The sequence below is a fragment of the Camelus dromedarius genome, chromosome 13, assembly GCF_036321535.1.
Source record: "Camelus dromedarius isolate mCamDro1 chromosome 13, mCamDro1.pat, whole genome shotgun sequence".
NCBI classification, from domain to species: Eukaryota; Metazoa; Chordata; class Mammalia; order Artiodactyla; family Camelidae; genus Camelus; species Camelus dromedarius.
In genome coordinates, this window is record NC_087448.1 from 40,270,166 (window position 1) to 40,285,963 (window position 15,798).

The window sequence follows — 15,798 nt, forward strand, 5'->3', positions numbered from 1 at the left end:
AAGGAAAAAAAAAAAAAAAGGAAAGAAACCCATGCAGTTACAAATAAGGAGGCTATGCCTGAAAATTATTATTTTTTTAAAATTATGTTTAGGATTTAGTGACCAGTTAGGAGAAAAATCATTTCATTGGTGTAATCACTTGAATGACTAAACTTGTTTTATTAAATTAGGATGAAGAGCGTGTTCCCTTTACCACCTGGGGAAAGTCAATACATATAACCCTTTGTGCAAGTGCTCTTTTTCTGGGTAAGAACCTGCCACAGACTTTTTAGAATCTAATGTGAAACGCTGAGAAAACTGAAAGTCAAGCTGGGAAATATGTAGTCTCATAGAGAAAACTTTTTCCAGAGAACATCTGAGCCAACGCAGGGCACCACTCTGGAGGTTCCACCGTCTCTTCTGTTCACAGTGCTTTCCCTAATTCTTTTCACCTCATTTGTTAAAATCAGATCAGTGGTTTAGGATTCTCCAGGGTCTGAATAAGAGACCAGATGGAGGCATTAAGAATTCTAAAAATTTCCAAGAGTAACAACCAAGGTAAAATACCTAAGAATAGCCTAACAAAAGGATAGCAGGAACTATGAAAAATAAAAATAAAAATAAAAACTACTGAAAGATATAAATTATGCATTAATCACATGATTCTAGATTAAAAGATCATATCTCCAAAATATCAGAAGTTATAAAATTGATTTGGGGTTTATTTTGAATAAAATCATATTAGTAATATAATAATTAATAAGATAATGAGCGTTTTACTAGTTCAAGAATAGCCAGATTAGAAAATAGGACAGGAAGTCCAGATATGGGCTCTGATATCAATAATAATTTAATATAAGAGATGGAAGACATTACAAATCAGGGAGATAAATAAAGGTTATTCAGTAAATGGAACACTTGTTAGCTACTTGGGGGGAAAAGAAAAGATTGAAATCATACTGTGAACCATATACTGTGATAAATTCCATAAACATTTAAAAAGCAACACAATTAGAAAAAAACTAGAAATAAATATGGATGAATATACAACCTCTAGATGAACAGTAATTTTCAGAGGAATATATATAAAGAATTCCATGCATCAGAAGCATCCTAATTTTAAGCAAAGCACCAGAGGATGTTACTTGTTTACAAATCCGACAAGGGGCTAATTCCTTCAATACATAGAGAGTTCAGATCACTTCAAAGATAACATGAAAAAATCTCAGGGGCGTGGAAGTCAGAGAAGATGAACACACATTCACAAAGGGAAAAATAGATGTCACACCCCAATGGTAATTCAGTCAGTGCACATCAAAATGAAATAGTTTTCCACCTCTCAAGTGACACAGCTCTGTTTATGAGGATGAAGTGCCAGTGATCACCAATCCCATGCCTAGGTTACTGGATATTTTTTGTGAAGTATGGTTAATTTACAATGCTGTGTTAATTTCTGCTGTACACATCCAACCTTCTTAGAAAGCAGTCCGGCATTTCATATCAAGAGTAAAAAATATTCATATGCTTTAATCCACTAATTCAGCTTTGAAAAACTTTTAATCAGGAAGTATTTCAAAATGGCAGGGAAAAGTCAGTATGGATGCAAGTCACAGACATACATTTATATGTATATATATATAAAATCTCAGCCAAAATATTCTTCCAAACCTTCACATAGTAGAATAATATGCAGCCATGAAAAACTGTGTCCATGAAAATATTTTATGACATGTCAAAGTGTTATACTTATGTTAGGCTTGAGAATAAAATTAATATATAAAATGATTTGTAATATACAAACAATGCACAGTTCTGAAGGAATTATGTCTAAAGGTGGAAGCATTTTTCTCATTTTATTTCTTATTCGTTTTCAGAGTTGGAGTCTTTTGATTGTAGGTGACAAAATCAATCTCCAATGTGTTTAAACAACAACCAAAAAATGGGGATGCATGGAATTTATTGGTTCCTGTAAATGAAAACCTCAGTTCTGAGGTCTGGCTTCAGTCAAGGAGAGATACTGTAGCCCAGATGATGTCAAGGGCTGCTTTTGTCCTGTCTTCATTCTGTGTCCAAGGATGTCTCAGCACGCTGCTTCTAGGCACTCAGCATCCAAGATCACACATCCATCCAAACAAAGAGAGCTCTCTTTTGGCAGCTTCCTCTCTTGATAGAGGAAGCTTATCATTCACATGGGCACCAGCACGTATCTCCTCACATAATAGTGGCTCTTACTGGGTTATTTGCCAATTCTCATATCATGTGCGAGGCCAATAGATTGAGGGGTATTGTTTGTCTAAAACCAACTGAGATCTACCTCTGGTGCTTCAGAAAGAGTGGGGTCAATTGAGCTTAAATCACAGGACTAAAAACAGAAGGGAGGTTAGTTATCCTAAAGCAAAATCTGGGTCCTCTTCTAAGACTGGGGACAGATCCAGGACAGCAGTTCTGTCCACTACTGAGTACTTTCAAATTTTCTTTAATGAGCAAATATTAAAGTTATGATCGGAAAAGATGATAAGTAAGAAGAAACTTGAGGAAGGAGAATGGAAAGCTTTCCTGTTTCTTTAGAAATATTGAACCCATTAAGTGCTTGGAAGAAAAATGGAAATGATTCAAGTTTGTAAAAGTTCTGAAATGAATTAGAATTGATTTCACTGACAATGTAGGAGACAGTGCTCTACAGTTAGTGTGTCTTTGGACTCTTTGTGTATTTCAGTTCTTTCACTTAATAGTTGCTTCATTTGGGGCAAATTGCATCATCTCCACGTGGCTCCACTTCCTCATCTGTAAAAGAGATATAATATTACCTTCCCCACAGGGTGATTGTGAGGATTTAGAAAAATAGATGTGTGCTGAAGCAATAGTAAGCCTTTAAAAATCTTAACTATTATGATTACTTAATACATAATTAAAAAATTCTTATGAAGACTTTTTAAAAATGCATACTATTTAAATGGCCTATATGTGCTGTAGAAGAGAGGAAGGCTTAATATACCTTCTATAATACATTTTTCTCAGTCATAACTAATTTTCACATTTAATCACACACACACAAAAAAGTTATTCCTTTCACAATCATAAAGCCTTAACTGTGAAGAAAAGGATGAGGAAAGAGTGTAGAGGAGGAAATAAAAGGCTTTCTCTACAAACTGATGGTTTAAAAACTAAGAAAAACACCTTTTTAAGATTTTGGTCACCATATTCATAGCTAATACTTAGGTAGAGTTTTTCACATACCTGTGGTTAATGTCCCAAATATTTTCACAATTAGTAAATAATTGACTCATCACAATAGTCTTATAAATTGCTATTATTATCCACCCATTATGTGGGTGAGGAGATTGAAGCCCCTAGAGGTTAAGAAATTTGCACAAGGCCCCACAGCTAGCATCGGAGCTGGGATCCAGATGCAGGAGTGTGGCTCCAGGAGGGGCTTGTAAACACTCCCTCTGCTCTCCCCTGCAGGTGCAAGCCAGCCTCCCGCTGTTACTGTAAATAACATGATGTGGTTCACTTAGTCTTGAAATTCACAATCTTTGTAGCTTTCTCTCTGGGGCAGCCATCAGGAGCGGCCAGGGACACTGAGTACATGCTTCTGGACTATGACCAAGAAGGTAGATGGAAGGAAAACAGTTTAAAAATGGGAACTTTAATGTGCATTCTTCAGTGGGCAGAAATATACCTGCCTAGTGAGGAGCTGAAACCCTATCAGCCACGTGCAAATTATGCTTCAGACACCCCCGTTGCCCTTGGGTCCACACAGTCAGAATTACAATGGATCAGGGACATGAACCTTGTGCAAATGCAGGGAGTATGAATACCTGCCATTTTAAGATCTCAAGGAGTACGAAAAGCATGTGAAGCTTTCATCAGCAGAGACTTGCTGTCACTTCTAGTATTTACCTCGTGGCACGTACACAGCTTCACTGGTCTTATTCAGAATGAAGATGACAGCTAGCACCTGCTGACCCCTGAATCAGTGATAGGTTCTCCCTTGAAAGGAAGCGTATCCCCTTCATGGGTTATGACTAGTTCATAACCTAAGTAATTCTATAGATGTAGAAAGGGTATTTTCATTGGTTCTGCTATCACAGAATTGTCTCCAAAAGAACATGCCACCATTTATTCCATTTTCAGCCATTTAAAGATATACTTAGCAGGCTTCCTTCTTTAGTGCAGTTTTAGGTTTACAGAAAAATTCACAGAAAGTGGAGTTCCCATATATTCCCTATGCCCTGCACTCAGCTGCTCCTGCTGTCAGCATGTTACATTAGTGGATGCACTCATTCTTTTTGACATCTTTCATTCCTCCTCCCTTAAAGTTTAACATGCCTGATATTCACGTCTCTTGTGGCATTTACGTGCGATTTACATCACTTCTCACGTTTATGTGAGGTTTACAGCACATGCATGTTGTCTGTTTAAGCGTGGGTTGGGGGCAAGTTTTCTGTGTAAAAATACGATCAGTATTGAGTCTCATGCTGCTGAGTTTTTGGGTTGTCAGGTCCTGTTGACCATTGCTTCAGTTATTGGGATCATTGTCTATGGGCTTTCAGTGTTCATTGTATTTTCTGCAAAACTTCCCAAGAATCTGAATGGAAGAGACCCAATCCAGAAGTACCTGACTGTGCAGGTGGGCCACGCCCATCACTGCTTCCCTCATCAGTTTTATCATCATTGTGACCCTGAACGCCATATATGAGAAAGTGGCAATCATGATGACTGACTCTGGTAAGCTCCTCCTGTAGCTGAGGTCATTTCTGCACCAGTTTTAGAACCAGGTCAAAACAGAGACTGTATCTTGTAGGCACTTCAATTCCAGTACATTACAGTCTTTAGAAAACTTCAAGTGTAAACGTATTTTCTCTAGCCTATGCGAGAAGTGAATTAGCTCCAGCTTTGCATTAGTAAAAGGGAAAAAGGAAGCATTAGAATGTCCAAGCAATGTGTAAAAAGGTCAGTGCTTAATAATAATTTCAGTTACATTAGATCATATACCCTGTTGTTGAAAGTAAATAGTCTCTGTGTTGCAAATAAGTGGAAGAGGGTCGTGGTTCCAGTGGCAGATTTGCTTGTGCGTTATGGAGAGGACAGGTAATCACAGTGTTATGTGTCTTCCCCACATGCTCTTCCTGTTAGTGTAGCTCCATTCTCATCAGCTGTGGCTTCTGTAATAAATGTTTCTTCTCTCTGGCTTGTATCCCAGCCAGTGGCTTAGCGGCCCAAGTTAACTGCTTCCCACACGCTGCATGTGGCTGGGCCGTTCTCCCAGTGGTCTGCTCAGTGGTCATCTTCTGAAAACACTAAAACCAATTCAAATTCTGAACTAGGAGGATGACCCGTTTTATGTTCCCCAAATGCTTCTAGCAAGTTGCCCCGTGTTTTGTTTGTTTTCTTCAATAGTCCTACCTTCCTGCTGTTCAGGGAGACAAGAGAATATCATTTAGCAGGATGTTTAAAAGTAGCTTTCTGTCAACTTACACCTGACAGAGGACAGTTCTTGCACATTGGATACTGTTGTGCTTATAAATTTAAAGGAACGGCTGACTTTTTTCGTTTTTGCCTTGTGGAATATTGCGTTCATAGTGGGAGAAACTCTTACAACAGTGTGTACACTTGGAATTAATATAGTAGCTATGTTAAGGAATTCAAAACAGCTTAAATGAAAACAGTGTGAATTGTGTGTGTATATATACATATATATATATACATATTTACCGTGTTAACTCATGTGTCCGTGGCTTTGATGAGGGTCTCAAAGCTGTTCACAGTTTTACAGAATTAACTTTTCTTTATTCTAGCTGCAGAGCTCCCAAGGACCAGACTGACTATGAGAAAAACATAGCCATGAAGGTGTTCTTGTTCCTGTTTGTCAAATACTTCTCCTCGTGTTTCTACATCACATTCTTTAAGGGCAGATTTGTGACTTAGCCGGGAGATCTGGTGTATTGGCTGTGAAAATACAGAAATGAAGATGTGTGAATACAGCTTTGTGTTCTGACAGTCTGACCGTTTCATGTTTTCTCTTAATTGCCCAATGAAGAGTGTCTTTACTCTCTGTTCCTTAGACTTTTTTAGGCATATAATAATGACTTTATTTCATGTTAGAGCTATCTAAAATTTAAATGAGATTTTCTTTCTAATATTCCAGTGTGACACAGGTGGCTGTCTCCTTGAACTGAAGACACAGCTGACAATAATCATGGGAGGACAGTCCATCTGGAATAACATACAAGAGGTGTTACTTCCGTGAGTACTAAGTCACGTGATATTGGGGTGAGAACGGCCCACCCATCCACGTCATTTTCCTGCGTGCCCATCTCTAAAACAGGGGAGACTCTCTGCTTATTAAAGCTCTCCAGATAAGATGATCCAGCCAACAGTGTAAACGTACCTGCTGTTTAATAATTATGCTTAGATACCTTCCTTTTTATGTTTAACTTAAATCCCCAAGTGCTATAGTTTCTGCTTATGAGCCCATCGTTAGGGATGGGCTGATAAGAGCCCTTTGAGAGATGGCCCTTTTTGGGGCCGTGAACTAAGTTTTCCCACAACTTCCCACAACTTTCTCTTCCTTTTACACACGCATTTAAAAATCTATAACAGGAATTTCTTGAGTGCCTAGTATGTGCTAGATACTGTATTGAATTTTGTACATGTATGTGTGTGTGTGCGCGCATCTGTGTGTACAATTTAATCACCCAAACAATCCTTATTCTTATCTTCCTTTTGCAAATGAAGATCCTGTGGCTTAAAGAGGGTAAATGATTTGCCCAAGATCTCATTGCCAATAAGAGACCACTGTGGGACTCACAAATAAGACCCTATCTCTCTGAATCCATGTTCTTCTAAGAACAGAGACTCTCTTGGGTTCCTAAGGCACAGGGTTACATAATGTTTTAAGAGACACTTGTCTAAAAGAATAACTACACAAGTTTTGACTTACTGTTCTCTTCCTAAAAATGAGAAAAGCAGATGTTAGCAAAGGTCACACTATCCTTTTGATTTTCAAATAACCCCAATCCTATATCAATGTGGACACTCCAGTGTTATCTGCAATTTCTGAACATTTCAAGGAGCTTACAGTATTCGCTTTATGTTGCTGTTGTAACAAGTATCCCCAAACCTCATGGTAGTAGGAAGAAAAAAGAAAAAGTCTCCACTAAACAACACAAATTTAACCTTGTAGCGTTCTTGAATGCAAAGCCTGCTGAAGTCAAAGTATTGGTAGGGCTGTTTCTGAAGGCCTCAGTGGAACATGTATCTTTGACTTTTCTGGCTCCCAGAGGCCACCTGCATCTCTTGGCCTGTGACCTCTTTTCTCTCTCTCAAGGTCATCATGGATTTTTGCCTTTGACTCTGATCCTGTGGTCACATCTCCTCCTCTCTCTAGCCTCTTCTGCCTCCCTCTTCCTCCTTTAACGACCCTGGTGATTACACTGGGCCCACCTCTATAATCCAGCTCATCTCTCTTAGAGTCGGATGGTTAGAAACCTTAACTGCATCTGCAAACATTGGCCCAATTTGCCAGGGAACCTGACCTCTTCATATGTTCTGGGGATTAGGACATAGACATCTTGAGGGGGAACATTTTTTTGCCTACCACAATAATCTATGTAAAATAATTTCTGGCTTTGATTTTCTGTCCTCATGAAACTGTTGATCTCTATTCTGTCTTGCCTTCCACACCAGCATTCTGCTCCTGGCCTACCTAACGGCAGAGCTCACCCCTATCTGTGGTGTCCCCCAAAACCACTTACACAAGCAGGCCTTACTGTTGTTTGGAGCATGGTGGAGAAACTCCAACAACTTGAATTTTGAAATAGAAAACTTCCATCATTTTAAAATCTTCCATGCCACTATAAAAAAAAATATTTTTTAAATTCATTTTTTAATTTTTAAACTATTTTAAACTTTGTTACTTTTTAAACTTTACTTTTTTTCTTATCATCCTTCATTGTAGGCTCCAGAAACCTGCTATTCTGCCCACTGCATCCAAGTTCCCTTTTATTGTTTCTCCTCCCTTCCCTAACCATCCTTCTCTCTCGCTTATTACCAAGTTTCTGTCCATTCTTTTTATAGGGCAGTTAAATTATTTTTTCTTTCTTTCTTTCTGTTTTTGCCGAGTGAACACCTTTGGGTGTCAGTGTGTCCTTCCACATTTCTTCACAAGGGCTTCATCTTTCAGCTTCAGTGTGGATTACTGGGGTCTGTCTCTGCACAAAGGCATATCCCTTGTCCCCCAGCTCACCACGCTCCTCAATGAAAGAAAGATTCTGATCTTCACTGTGAAATGAATCTTTTTTTCCCTACTGTGCAGTAGACAACTCTTACCCTGAGCTCACAGTCAGATTATTCCAGAGGAGTAAAAGTAGCTCATGTGCAAATAATACTGTTTTTCTCTGTGAAAAGAAATAGATCAGATAGAGGAAATACTTAACTCAGATTACTCAAGCATTTCCTGAAGGAAATAGGTTAATTATTTAACAGTAAATTTTGTTGAATCTGGTTATCAGTGAGCTATTTTTACCAATCAAGGAGAAGGATATATTTCCTAAATTGCTACTGAGCAATTCATGTGAAATGAAACTGGCTCACATGAACTAGTTTAAAGTAAAGGATGCATTATAGTATCTGTGGTCTGTTTATACCTTCACTTAAGTAAGCACATTGCTGTAGGTTCCAGTGAGCTGAACTTTGTCTCCATGTATTTCTACTCTGGGCTGAAGTATTTAGGGAATTTGTTTTGAATTATGTTTCTCTTGTTTGAAAACCAGGAATGCTGAATTGTAGCTAAGTTCGAGGGTGGCTTGCGTTTTCCTCACTGCCTCTTCTCTTTGTATAAGGTGCCAGTTTCCTTCTTAATTTTTCATAGAAAATCCTAACATACCAGAGATCTATCAATTACTCTTGCTGCCCCAAGCTATACCCATCATCAAAAATACATAGGAAGGCAAAAGTAAACTTATGAAAATTAGCGACTATTTTCATGCTATTTAAATATGTCTAAAGGAACATAATGAAATGAATTTCACCATAACTCACCTGCCTCCACACTCCAAATTCCATGTGGACTTCTTGAGGAGGATTCTGGGAGCAAATGAAGAAGGACAGTGATGCCGTGATCCAGGCTCCCACTGGGGTCTCCCCAGCACTTGGATCGGCAGCTGGTATAAAGTAGGTCTCAATCCGAGCCAGCTGAGTGGGTGAGTGACTCACAGGCATCAGATGCGTGACATCAGTGAATTAACAGCATTCTTTGTAGGACTCAGAGCATAAGCTGAGAGCCCTGTGGCCTTCCCAGCCTCACATACTATTTTGATATTGGGGTCATTTCTGGGAATGTTATTCTGTACTTGACAAAAGGCTAGTACAATTCCAGGGTTAAGCAACTTGCCCTAGGGAAATTTTATGATAAAATATTAAGAAAATAGTTAAATGCCCAAAATGGCATAGCATTGTCCTTTGGTGTTTAGAAAATGTATGGCTGTAATTTTCTTACTTTATATGTTTTCTACATTTTCCACCATGTGTATGCACTACTATATAGTAAGAAATTGCAAATGTTTAAAAGAGAAAATCTCTCTTTTCCAGGTATGATTTGGTTAGAGGATGTGTCAGATACATATAATAAGAGAATCTTAAATACATGTGTCCATAATTCACTCTTTAATTTCAGAAAGAGGAAACTCAGGAATGAAATAGATGAAGAGATTCAAAGATACTTGTATTCAAAATTAGCAAGTGGTAGTGTCCTCAACCGAAACGGTGATAATCTATAATGCAGGGATTACATGTGATAATGAAGGTACAAAGACAACATGAAGTAGAAAATGCCACGTGGCAAGCACTGAGTAAAGGGAAATTTACTGTGATTATGCCAACATGTGTGGTCAATTCCCAAGCACATGATTGTGTAACCCCTGCTAGAGGGAGAAAGCTTCCAGCCTTGGCTATAGAGGGGGGCGGATCCAGTGTCTGTATTTTTCAAAATGTCTACAGGTGCTTCTCATTTGCAAATTGATATCCCTGCACGAGAACCATATCCCAACAGAAAATCCGAAAGACTGGGGACAATGATGCATAGATGACCACCCAAGCTTTTCTGCCACAGAAGAGTGGTTCCACTCAGGAAGACTGAGCAAGAGGCTCAGTCTTAGCTAAGGACAAGCAAGTCGGGACTTCTAATACGACCTAATGCCATTGACGGGGGAGGGCAGTTCAGCACAAGAAGCGAGCACCAGGTGAGTTAACATGGAAGTTTCATCCTGTATCCAAACCGTGATGGATTTGGGTCCCGGAGGGTAAAAGCCCTGCTTCCCTGGGGCATGGACCGGATTCCACAGGAGGCTGAGACAGGAAGTATGAGGCAGAGAAAAATTCCCCCAGGAGACTCCCGAGTCTGGGTGCCAGGGAGGATGATGGACAAGCGCGGTCCCAGCGCCACCCGCAATGCAGGGCTCCGAGGGGCTGTGGAGCTGCGCGCTCCCGGCCGGACCTCAGACCTGACTGCAGCGCTCTGGGCTGCGGCCTGGGGAGCGGCTTGAGCAGCAGGCTGTCCCCGTCATTCTCGTAGGTGCTGCAGTGTCTCCCACCCCTGTGGCCACGGCGTTCCCAAGCCAATGTTCTTAGTGACTTCAACCCTATTTACAGGTGACCACATCCGGTTAGCCTGTGCTGCTCAAAAGGAAGGTCCCACATGGGGTTTTGATGTGTTAGGGGGGTTGCTAATACCTGGCCTGCTTTGAATCGTTTCATCCTGACAGCAGCATAGGCAGTGGAAGTTTCATCTCCCAATTTTATTTCAAAGTTTTTTGTTGAAAGTATAGTTGGTTTACAATATTGTGTTAATTCTTGGTGTACAGCATAGTGATTCAGTTATACATATATATATATATACATATATATATATATATATATATATATATATATATATATATATTCCTTGTCATATTCTTTTTCACTATAGGCTATTAAAAGTTACTGAATTTACTTCCCTGTGCTATACAGGAGGACCTTGTTGTTTGATGCAAAAATTAGTAAACAAAGTATTTGCAGACTAAACCTAGCCATGTATATGACAGAGTTGAGTTTATCTCAGAATTTAAATGTGGTATTGATCTCCAGGATCTCTTTATAAACTTATCATAAGTAAAGAGCCTGTGGACCACTTCTCAGAAAAATGTTTTAAAATCATAAGATTTAGAGAATAAAGAAGAAAGATAATTATACTGAAAAGCAGATATCAAAATATAGAAATGGGCACTTGTGATATAGTAATATCTGAATTATTAGAAGAAAGTTTTGAATAAGAGGATCCAGAGGTGGGTCTACTAACCGCAATATTCTGCCATAGCAGTAAGTGTAAATCATCTGAGATCCGCAACAATTGCGTTTGGAATGTAAATAAAGTTAAATAACAAATAAGCCATGAAGTGTGGATTCAGATTCAGAGGTATCTCGAGTCCATAACCACACCACTTCCCAGAGCTCCCTCCTCTTCCCCTAATGTCATTGAAAGAAAGAAGTGGGGAAAGTTTGTGAAGCGAAGGGCATGTTCCATTGTAAAGAAATCTCGTAGCAAACCTGGGAGCATGGCCAGGGAAAGGTTAACGCTGAGATCAGAGGCCGTGGGAAACCAAGCAGGGGCAGCTCTTTACAAGTCACATCATATACTCTGTGTGTGTCCACGTGTGTGTGCATACAGACGTGTGGGCATGTATGATGTATACACCTGCATTTAGTGTGAAGCCGCCTCACTGTCCAAATTTGAAAACCATCCAAACGTGCAGTGCAGTCAGCCGAACCTCAGCCAGACGCTAAGCTGTCTGTTGTTGCTCTCTCTATTCTGCTGGGCTCCACGAGTAAACCACGCACCGGCTATTGCTTACAGGGACAACAGCTCTGTAGGCTACAAGTCCATGCCTTGTTTCACTGCCAACTCCGATTTCACTTCAGGACAAATTGCCATTTGAAAAAGGGGGAAGCATTCAGTTGGCCCACAAGCCTCTGAGTGAGGAAAAAAGGTAACCTTAGAGACAGCTCTTTGGGACAGCATCCAGGAGGGGGCAGAGCACTGGGCTGCGAGTCGAGGCTGTGTTTCTTTCAAGCTCTGCACTGACTTTGAGGCGGCATGTCACTTCATTGGCCCTTGATTTGTTCAGCTTAAATTAGGGTCTTGGACCTGTTTGATCCAACATTAGAGTATCACTTTTCTGCTTGGTGACCCTCCATGGCTCCGCAATTCCTTCAGAGGGAAAAATGCCCACATCCTCACTGCAGTCTCTTAGGCTCCACCCCCAAAACCACCACTTATATCCTATTCACCCTGGCCCACACCAGCCTGCATGCTGTCTGTCCAGCGTGAGGGACCTCCAGGCCTGTGATCACTGTTCCCTCTGCCCAACCCTATGCCTCCGTCTTTGCCTTATTCAAAGGTCAATGCCCTATCCCCACTCCTCCCTACCACACATTCCTCGCCCTCTTTATTTTCCTCCGCAGCACTTATCACCAGCTCACAGACCCTGTCTTTCTTTCTTTTACTTATTTTCTCTGACGATTTTCAGACTGGAAAGGCCACGGTGGATAATAGCAGAGAAATGGGGGGGGGAAAGGCAAATGAGGGAAGGTATCTACTAAAAGCTAAAATGCCCACCTGAAAAGGAGGTAGGAGATAAAGTAGTAGTCGTTACAATTTTGGTAAACCCAGCTACGTAGTCAGGACTAATTTTCACAATATTTGGGGGTAGGGAGGCAGCAATAAAAAGAAATTTATCCTGAAAACAAGAAATTAAATCCTTGGGAAGATGATGTGTTCAGCTTGAAATGTCAGTAATACTTTCATGACCATGGTCTGATAATACCCTGCCTTATAATTTGATATGTTTGGCAGCTGAGTCGTGAATCTAATGGTACCACAGTTTCGGAAGCAGAACAGACCACCCCACGATGGGAACGGGACAACCATCTGTATCCCATGGGCAAACTGGGGTTATTTTATGAATACCATGAAATGAGCAAGTCATCAGTGGAGATTTCGGTGCTGTCGGTTATACTAGAGTATGTTTTGTGTCTCAGAAGCATCGGTTACGGAGCCAAACAATGACCTAGCATACCGAAACGGAGCCCGCTTTTCTCCATTAGATGCAATTATGCAGTCAGGCTATCAAATAGGGTGTCTGTGTGTATCTTTGTCAATATTTATGTTGTACAAAGCTGAAGATTTACTGCCAAGGAATGAAATGGAATATTCATTCAGGTACGTCTCCACCATTGATTCTCACATCCTTCTGGTCATGTCATCTAAAGATGAACTCAGAACCGTTACTAGATAGGACTCAGCTCGGGCTGCAGCCCGTGTGGCACAGCTGTTGGCTGATATCCTTCTAAACAGAGTCGTGTGAGCCAGCCAGCCTGTGCAGAAAGCCCGCAGGAGCATCCTGCCTCATGGCAGCAAGGGTCACAGGGTCACCCCTTCCACACCTCACACATGCCTTTGACATTGTTCCTATTTCTTCTGGCCGATGGTTTCTGCCTGGTTCCTTGAGTGACCTCTTGGCACATCACTGGCTTGAATTCAGAATGAATTTGCTGATCTGGAGTATCGGTTGAGCACAGAACCCCTTCTTCTCCAATGTCTTTGTCCATTTCTGTAACTTGGCTTGGGCTCTGTTTCTATTTGGTTGAATTTGGGTTTGAGCTCTCGGTTGCCTTTAAATGGTTGCATCTCAAAATCGATTTCCATAGGAAACGCCATCTTTTCTATTATGCATGGCACACTTTTATCTACTAGAAGGCTAATGATGTGCACGTTTTGTATCTGAGCCCTTTCAGCTCACCACTGCCTTGAAATTTTTTTTTTTTTAAGCTTAGGAGACAGGAAAGGATTTTGGTCAATAGGCTTTGCATTTATGCATGCGGGTTCATGTCTGCAAAGACACCCCTTTGTGCTTCCTGTTTATAAGTCTACAATTGGAGGGTTTTTTTTTTTCTAAATTACATTCTTTATATAAAATAATTGTTTTTAAAAATATATATTATATATGGAAACTCATCTGGTTCCCTCGGTGAGTGAAAGGTCATCTTGTGGCATCTTCAGTCAGCTATGCTTTGTGGCCTGGTGCCTGATTTGAGTTTCATCTTTGCTTTTGCTGTGTTTCGTGACCAGGTTCCACTAAGGGTGCAGCTGCAGTCTCTGGTGTAGAAGTTATGTTCGTTTGTTCTGTTTATTTTCAAAAGGACTATAAGCCAATGACCTGTTATTTCAAAATGAGTGATAATGGTAAATATGGCTTATTGGGGCTATTATCAGCATTAATAACAACAACATTCTGGGGGCAGCATTTGGTATTTTAACACACACGAAAAAAGCCTTGGAAGAAAGTTATTGCTCTAGTTAAGTCAAATAAAGGTCGTTGAAAGGAAAAGTTGTACGCTTTTGGGAGAAATTGATAGGACAGTTAGACCTTTATAGTTTCATTAATATACCAATTAAATAATTCAGCCTCCCCCTACCCTGTAAAACAGGATAGAGTAACAACTATTTTAGAGAGATTTTTCAGATTTATTCATTTTCCTATTATCTAAATAATCCCTAACGAATTAGAAAATTCAATCCATTTCTGAGAGTAGGCAGTCTGTTATTCTGTATTCAACGCTGGAGTGAAACTTATTTTGTGTTCTTTTCATTCATGGGAGATAGAATTTCCAAGTGCTTTTTGAATTATTTTTGTTCCTCTAAAATAAAGTGCCTTTGGTGGTGATCTCCTGACCTCAGTTTCCTCCTCCCAGTTTTCCCCATGATCATTAATGACACCCCACCTGCCCTTTTAGTTATGCCTCTTAGCTGCTGAAGGGGAACAACTTCTGACAGATGACCCTGGAGCCCTCCACCCGTACTTCGTTAGGCCTCGCACGCAGCCACCAACCCTAGTCTCCTTCGCTTGAAGTACCTTTCTCTGCTTTTCTGCCTGGAAGGACTCTTGCCAAGCCTTGGCAGGAACCCCTCCACATTTTAGAGATTTTCTGCTCTCCTTTCTAGGCATGAATTGCACTTGATTCTTGTATTGATGGTGCGTGATCGTGTCCATGTCCATTGTGCTCCCCGGCTGGACTGATCCTGTCGGAGGCAGTAGTCAGGCTTTTCATCTTCCCGTCCTTGTCCGGAGCACCACAGCCTGGACCCTGGTTCTCATACGTGTTTAAGTGACTTGAGCTTGGAGTTTCAACACACTCACATACAACTGTTAGATGAGTTGGCGGTAACATTGCCCTCAAGGTCCCCACAAGTTTCTATATGGCATATGCTTTTTTCTGAGTGAAATTTCTCTTCTGTTTATTTTAGTGAATTCCCCACTGTCCTTTGAGATTATTAGAGTAACCCTGAGTTTTTAACCACAATAGCTCTCCTCCCACCAGCGAAAGATCCTGCTGTCTGAGAACTCAGACATGGGACATAAGAGAAATAATATATCAGGCTTAAAATCTGGAAGCCATAAGATACCGTTTTGTACTTAGAGCACCCGCAGCACAAACACCAGTCTCTCAAGAATTTGGAAATGCCTTCCCAGAGGGTGGGTGCCATAAGTGAAATGCAGTGAGTGATGAAGTGTGAGCTCTTCATCTCTGGTACTGCCTTTTCCACCCTTGCAGTGTTAACTTGATCTTCCTTTCATATATTATGTTCTCCATTTAATTTACTGCATTTAATATCAGTTGTTCTTCAACATCTCCTTGCACCCGCCCCTTCCATTCACTCTCTCTCCAGTGCTCTCCCACCCACGCCGCTCCAGTGCTCTCCAGGACCAGGCCTGTCTCCCT

At 40.6% G+C, this 15,798-nt stretch overlaps 1 long non-coding RNA gene across 1 annotated transcript; it reads right to left on the minus strand.

Annotated features, from left to right (window-relative positions):
• Positions 1 to 719: 719 nt before the first annotated feature.
• On the minus strand, positions 720 to 9,302 carry LOC135322770 (uncharacterized). Its single transcript, XR_010383605.1, has 3 exons — positions 9,025 to 9,302; positions 5,698 to 5,931; positions 720 to 2,763 (listed from the first exon to the last, which is right to left on the minus strand). It is a non-coding gene; the product is annotated as an uncharacterized LOC135322770 (long non-coding RNA).
• Positions 9,303 to 15,798: the final 6,496 nt, after the last annotated feature.